Source organism: Maniola hyperantus, chromosome 2, assembly GCF_902806685.2.
Source record: "Maniola hyperantus chromosome 2, iAphHyp1.2, whole genome shotgun sequence".
Lineage (NCBI taxonomy): Eukaryota > Metazoa > Arthropoda > Insecta > Lepidoptera > Nymphalidae > Maniola > Maniola hyperantus.
The window spans coordinates 6,948,247-6,955,163 of record NC_048537.1 but is presented as its reverse complement, the minus strand read 5'-3'; positions in this window follow the sequence as shown (position 1 = coordinate 6,955,163).

The window sequence follows — 6,917 nt, the reverse complement described above, 5'->3', positions numbered from 1 at the left end:
TACTAGTTCACTTTACTTATACTTAATAAACATCCACGACTTCGTTAACTTGTATTTGAGATTTTTTAAATCCCTTGGGGACTCTGATTTTTCGTGACCAAAAGTAGCCTGTATGTTATTTCCCGGGATGAAAGCTATCCCTGTACCGAATTTCATTAAAAGTTAGTTAAACAGACCGTTAAAGCTAGCAGACAGACAGACAAACTTTCGCATTCATAATATTAGTATGGAAGTATGGATATACTTAATATAGATTATTTATTAGTATCTATTATTTATTAATTTTAAAACATTTTCTGTTTTCATGTCCTTGTAATCCACTTCTAATCTCTTCTTATAATTCTCAAAGGACATGTTACAGAAGCATTTTAATACTTGTTAAAGATCCTTCGATAATTTGAAACCGCGTTCTTAATCTGATAATACCGTTCAAGAGTGCGAAGGAAACCTTTAGCGTTTTCAAGTACTTACTTATATATTATTATTACCATATGTGCCGACATACCGGAGCAAGGTTAATGCGCTTGCAAACTACATAATTATTATACCTACCTACATGTTATAAGTAATAATAATCACTACCCATATTATAAATGCGAAAGTGTGTTTGTTTGTTCGTTTGTCCTTCAATCACGTCGCAACGGAGCAACGGATCAACGTGATTTTTTGCATGGATACAGTTAAAGTAGTGGAGAGTGACATACGCTACTTTTCGAATCCCGAAAAATTAATGACTTCTGCGGGGATTAAAAAAATATTCAATTAAACTTTTACAAGTACTTTTGAATCACTGGTTCGGAATGGCTTTAAAACCCTAAATCCATGCGAATGAAGTAGCGGGCATCAGCTATTTATAATATAAGTACTTAGCTTATGTCCGCAACTTCGTTCGCGTGGACTACACAAATGCCAAACCCCTCTTTTACCCCTTTAGGGATTTAATTTTCAAAAATCCTTTCTTAGCGGATGTCTACGTTAAAATAGCCTATCTGCATGCCAAATTTTAAGCTGATCCGTCCAGTAGTTGGAGCTGTGCGTTGTTAGATCAGTCAGGCAGTCAGTCAGCTTTTCCTTTTCTATATTTAGATTTCTCGAATGTGTATAAAGAATATCGCAATACCTACTTATCAGATTTTAATCTTTTAATTATCTTTATATCATTTTGTCATAATATAATAATTATATTATGCGACCCATATAGCGTGACGGTTTTTGCGGAGTTATTAATACATGACGATGATTGAACTTGAAATCATTATTTCATTGTAGTCATAACATCAAGTAGGTATGTGATTGAAAAAATAAAAAAAATAAAAATCTACAAATTATATTTTCTTGCTTTTACACAATCCATACTTAGGTTAAATCGTCCAAGATACTAATATTACAAATGCGAAAGCTTTAAATCGTCCAAGTGCGAAAGTATGCATCTGTCTATGACGAAATTAGATACCTCAGATACCTTGCATTTCAGAGAAGGATAAATAGGTTCAGTACCCGGCAGGAAATAGGTATTGTACATCGACCTTTAGAAAGAGATAGTGGTTTCGTAGAGCGTTTCGTCTCTGAGAAGAAATGAGAAAGTGTGTATGTCTGTCTGTCTGTTATATGTCTGCTAGCCTTTCACGGCCCATCATTTCAACTGATTTTGACGAAATTTGGTACAGAATACAGATATAGTTTGCATCCCAGGGAAGGACATAGGCTACTTTTTATCCCGAAAAATTAAAGAGTTCCCACGGGATTTTTAAAAACCTAAATCCACGAGGACGAAGTCGCGGGCATCATAATATAGTGCAAAAACTTATGTCGCCATATCTAATATTAATTATAATAAGAATTATAATAATTCTGAATTCGAATTCGAAAATAATGTAACGTCAATCAGCCTTTTGAAATGTTACGCTACATTTCATAATTAGATTATGTGGCTAATTCCGTTGTACACAATCTCTAAACTAAACTAAAATGGCACGTCTAAATCTATTGCTATCCCTTTCATAATGTTGCTTGCGGAAAAGAATAGCACTAGATTTAGACCTTTTAATTTAGTTTTGTTTAGAGATTATTTACAAGAGAATCGGCCCCATTGCCACTTTTAAAATTGTAATCCGAGAGATAATCGAATTTCAAAGTGCTAAAAATATATTTAAACAGAATTTAAAATATTATAATATACATAGGTCCTACCTATCTACTAGCTAATTCAGCCTGGCTTGGCATGGATGTGCCTGTGTTCTCTTTTTTTTCTTAGAGTTTGACCGGGCTTAACGTGTCTTATCTCAATTCGACATTTCTTCTGCCGACCTTGGGACTGCGCACCAACGACTGGCTAGTATCTCGTGAATTAAGTAGGTACTCTAATTAATGTGGGTGTGAACCGCACTGAAATCCACAGTGTTTAGAAGTTAGGTAGGTATAAACAAATGCACAGACAAACGCCGCTTGGCACTTTTTTAGACTACGAGTATGAGTATACAAATACATACCTATACAAGAGATTTTCGTGAGGTTATCCACCTTACTTATTATAACAATATAATATTATGTCGGTACTTCTACATTGCAAGTTACATACCTACATATCTGTTTTCAGCCAGACTTTGAGAAGTCGTCTGGAATCCAATTCGTCCGTCTAGTTCAACGAACCTTTGTATTTATCCAACTCTTCATCAATTTCTTTATACAAAAATTATTACATCTTCTAATTTATAATTATAATTTTTTATGGATCTTCTTCTTCTGTAGGTACCTACTAGGACAAGTAAATATTACACTCTTCAGTAAGATGTAGATAGGTTCATCAAAATATGAAACTAGTGCTTTATTACCTCGGATTTTTGCCTGAGTTAGATAATAAATATGTTATGTGTCTTATATTGTATATTTGAAAAAAAAAACACAATCTAAAAAAATGGTTGAAAGTATAAAGTTATCATCACAAGAGATACCTTATGGTCGCAAATGTTAATTTTTACAATGCTATGAAATTTTATGTCGAACAGATAACTTTTTATTAAACTTTTTATTTCAGCGATAATTTCAAAACATAAATTGCGAAACAGTTAACTTCTTTTAGCATTTATTAATTACAAACGCATAACGGTCGGTGAGCAAATTGGATAGTTTTTATACATTCCCGACTCGTGCCATGTTTGATGTTGCAAATTAAGTACATCTACTTCATTTTACAATCATATTATCTTTACGATTAATTAATATTCGAGTTAAGTAGAACAACGTACAAAGAATTTGTATTGCAAAATTTTGTATTTTTGGTAGCATAAAAATTAAAATGTTCGTCGCAGTATAAGATAACATTTTACACCTTAATTTTAGTGTAAATAAAAAATCATTTATCGGTTCCAAGTTAATGATAATCGATATGGTAAGTTTCTGTGGAACTTTAAAAGCTAAGGCAAACGATATCTTTCCAGTACGATATTATAAACTATAAAATAACTTTTACATAATCATAATACATTTATTATTTTCCAAAATATCTGCTACAAAAATACTATTTTAAGAAGTCCAAAACATATTTTTATCTTTTTTACTAACCTATCAAAGATTATAAGGACGGGTTAGTTTAATAATTCAACATCATAATTTTTATTTAAAAGCAAACTTTATACACAGAGTTTTCCATTTACTAAAATGGTAAAAGCGGGCTTTATATTATGTACTATAATGTTTTCAATTGTTAAAGTATTGAAAGTGCGCCTTATGCACAGTGTTTTCCACTTATGAAAATGTGTTTCCTTTTGCCATGCTTTTATCATAACCACTGTTGCTTGCAATCATCAAAAAATGTTTGAAAAAAAAATTCTACAGGAAAAGATATTACTTTATAAAAGTTATTCTATACTTTGTAGGTAAATATAAGTCAACTACAATATTATTTTTCTTTTAGTTGAAGGAAGAATATCACTAAATATGTTAATATTAAGGAATGTCATAAAATCTTTTAGAACGGGATGGGAAAAAGCTGGCACGGTTCCCTATTCCGGGTAAATAAAAATTGATCTCTACAGCAGGAAATTCTGTTTTATCGTATTACGTACTAGCTGATGCCCGCGACTTCGTCCGCATGGATTTATATTTTTCAAAATCCCGCGGGAACTCTTTGATTTGCCTGCGATAAAAAGTAGCCTATGTGTTAATCCAGGGTATAATCTATCTCCATTCCAAATTTTATCCAAATCCATTCAGCCGTTTTTGCGTGATTGAGTAACAAACATCCAAACATCCACACTTTCAAATTTATAATATTATAGGAATAGGATTACGATTAGGATTAGGATTATAAATAAACGTTCCTCCCAGTGTTGGAGACAATATGCAGTGAAACTTTCAGCTTTTATAACAATTACAACATGGGGTTATTCAAGGGGCGGACCAACAAATTCCTAAAAGGCCGGCAACGCATCGCGGCGGTTCCTCTGGTGCTGCAAATGTTCATGGGCGGCGGTAATCACTTAACATCAGGTGACCCGCCTGCTCGTTTGCTCGCTATTTCTATTTAAAAAAAATAAGGAAGGTCTGGCACGCGCTGGCTCTTAGGCCATCATAGTCGTAGACAAGCTTTTATAAACCGTCACGGAAAAACAATACATGGTTACAACTAATTACATATCAGCATTTATTCAATGCCGTTAATTTTTAGTGCTTTCAATTTTATGCCTCGATACAGTGACCTACATTGGTAGATATATTATACTTTCTTTAATACTTTCCACCAGTTAGAATAAAATATCAACCTCGCTTTAAATTGGAAGTGATACTGAGACAACTATGGTTACGCCAATTAAATAATTCAATTAACGATAGATCACTTTTACCCCTTCAAATGTTTTTAATTTTTACGTTTTAAATCATAGGTAACAATATGTGAATCTAATTAACAAAACTTAAGACGAAAAGAAAAAATAAAGGTGAGGTAACTACTTAATTATATAATTATTACATACTACTATTGTTTGAATTTAAAGATGATTTAGGGTAAGTATAAAATAATTAAAATAATTTTTAATCCATACTAACATTATACTTACATCCAAAATTACTGTGTTGTTTGTCTGCTAACATTTCATAACCCATCCACTTAATTAATTTTGACGAAATTTCGTAAAGAGATAGCTTGCATTTCCGAAGACGGAGAACTACTTTTCATCCCGGAAAATCAAAGAGTTCGCACGGAATAAAAACCTAAATTCCAGGAGATGAATTTGCGTGCATCATTTAGTTTAGTAAATGTATAAATAATTCTATTTAAAAGGTAATGAACTCTGTATTTACTTATTTATTAATTTTATGTAAGTACTTAAAGATCCTAAATCTGAATAAATAGGTATTATTCTCCTTTGTTGATTATATGAAGCCGTGACAAAAAGATAATCTACAAAAATCAATCCTGAATTATTACAGATCGTCGATAGAAGACACGTGATTTCTGTAAGGTACATTCCCTAACATTTTCTTCAATCTTTCACGTTTTATAAAATTCAACAACTCTGACTGTATTATTTTGTTCCAATTACGGCCGAGTCGGCGCGGGCGGCGCGGCGGTGCATCGTTCCAATTTTTTATACAATCACAACCAAAATATCAAAAGATCATCGCCACATGGGTGCAGTGATTCGTGGCTTACGATATCTAAATCAAGCGCGGCAGTAGAAAGGGAATGAATGGATGCACTTGTCGCGTATGCGGCCGACTTATCGCCGGGCGGCGTAGTATTAGTACAAGTTCTAGTGGAACATTTGGAGGAGGCACTTGACTTGCTTTTTCCTAGCCCTTTCTAATTTATCCGAATAAGGTAAGTTAGAGAATAGATGCCGGTCGGTTTGTGACGGAGTTGCAAGTTGTGCTCTATTAGATAATTTCAATTTTGCAGAATATTAGGTATACTATTAGAATTCATCATCATCATGATCAACCGATCGCCGGCCCACTACAGAGCATGGGTCTCCTCTCAGAGTGAGAAGGGGTTTGGCCATAGTCTACCACGCTGGCCATGTGCGGATTGGTAGACTTCACACACCTTCGAGAACATTACGGAGAACTCTCAGGCATGCAGGTTTCCGCACGATGTTTTTCTTCACCGTTAAAGCAAGTGATTATTAGAATTAGGCAATCCTAGTACTTAATAAAATATTTTAAATGTGATAGTTTGGATGTTTGGCTGTTTTACACTCCTTCACGCCACAATGACGGAATGGATTTGGCTGAAATTTGGGATAGAGAATGGTGATAGCTTATATCCTGAATAACGCATAGGTTTTTTTTTTAATACAATAAAACTTAAAGCTAGCCTTATCTAATTACTATATAAATCATGACCGCGTGGAATGGTGCCAAGAATACTGGCTGCATTTCCGCGCTGGACAGCCAGGCTGATCCGCTGCGCAAAAAATGAGCCAGCCCTTCTGTCACCAGTTGAGGCTATTAATCGCGGTGAAATGTCTCGTAAAAATTTTTTAGCACTAAGACTCCATGGCCCCAGGGTCTCCACGGCAAACGGCACAAAAATGTAACTCTCTATAAGAGAGGCATACTTGCGCCGCTTGCCGTTTTCAGCTGTTTCTGCTGCGGCTCCCGGTCTTGATGCTGTCTTCCTGATATGACACGGGGCCAATGTGTCAACGCAAGTTGCGTCCCACATTAGCGCCCGTCCCCGTTCCCAGGGAACCAGCGTCAATCCATCAGGTAACGCATAGGTTACTTTTTATCCCGGAAATTCGAAGTTTCCGTGAGATGTTTAAGAAACCTCGCACACAGACACCACACGGACGAAGTCAAAGGCGTCAATAGAAGTTCATACCCAGTAATATTGCGGTACTATGCGACAAAATAGAGGGAAAGAGAAGCATCGGTAGAAGAAAAGTCGTGACTTAGGAACATCTGACAATGGGTCA